Here is an 890-nt window from a genome sequence, read left to right on the forward strand (position 1 = left end):
GAGGGAGAGAGAGAGAGAGGGGGAAAGAGAGGGAGGGAGGGAGAGAGAGAGAGGGGGAGAGAGAGAGGGGGAGAGAGAGAGAGAGAGAACAAATGAAGATAAAAGAAAAGAGGAGAGATAAAAGTAGGTGAATAAAAAAGAGAGAGAAAGAGAAAGAAACAACAAGAGACTCACAATGTAAACTTTTCATTAAAGACAGGGTCCCTCTCCTTCACTCTCCTTGTTTTCTCTTTTGTTTGCTTCAGAGGATCAGGCAGCAAGTAAATCTACAGTTTCATTATATTAAATACATTACAGCTATCAATTAGTGCCTTTAGTGCTATATACCTTCACATAAGAATCATTAGGAGCACTTTCCTTACGACGAAGACCTCTGACCTCATGAACTGGATAGAGAGAGGGAGGGGGAGAGAGAGAGAGGGAGAAGAGTATAATATTTGAAATAATTGGAATACATTATTAAAACAATCTTGTTATCCTGTTTCAAATGATAGCTCTACAGTTTGGACACCAGTTGTCATTTAAAATTCATTATACATTATTTATAAATTCATTATTTTATCAAATAAAAGTGTACAGACAGTGATCATGGATGAGTGGATCTGATATGAAATACTGTGTGTACACACACCAGTGGGGGAGAGAGCTAACAAAACGATGATGGGAGACAGAGAGAAACAAACACAATAATGTAGTCCTGACATTATCATTTGAGCCAAAGCAATCATAGAAGCCTCCATTGAGCAAGCAATTGCCCCATTTGAAAACACTTAGAAAACATAACAAGATGAAGCTAGACAATGAAATGATCTCAGACTTAGAGAAACATTAAGATATTTGTATGTTACAAGGCATCAAGTGGGAGTAGCTTTATAAGCCGAATTCCTAGC

The 890-nt window shown here is 37.9% G+C and overlaps 1 protein-coding gene across 1 annotated transcript in view; it reads right to left on the minus strand.

The window, feature by feature from the left end:
- Positions 1-389, minus strand: part of LOC109585718 (uncharacterized) — a 12,733-nt gene extending 12,344 nt beyond the window's left edge. Inside the window, exons 1-2 of the mRNA XM_020001846.1 lie at positions 328-389; positions 175-266 (exon numbers count right to left, since the gene is read on the minus strand). The gene's annotated coding sequence lies outside the window, so the exon portion shown is untranslated. The remainder of the gene's footprint in view (positions 1-174; positions 267-327) is intronic.
- Between the last annotated feature and the right edge of the window lie 501 nt (positions 390-890).

The sequence above is a fragment of the Amphimedon queenslandica genome, unplaced genomic scaffold, assembly GCF_000090795.2.
Source record: "Amphimedon queenslandica unplaced genomic scaffold, v1.1 AMPQUscaffold_13019, whole genome shotgun sequence".
NCBI lineage: Eukaryota > Metazoa > Porifera > Demospongiae > Haplosclerida > Niphatidae > Amphimedon > Amphimedon queenslandica.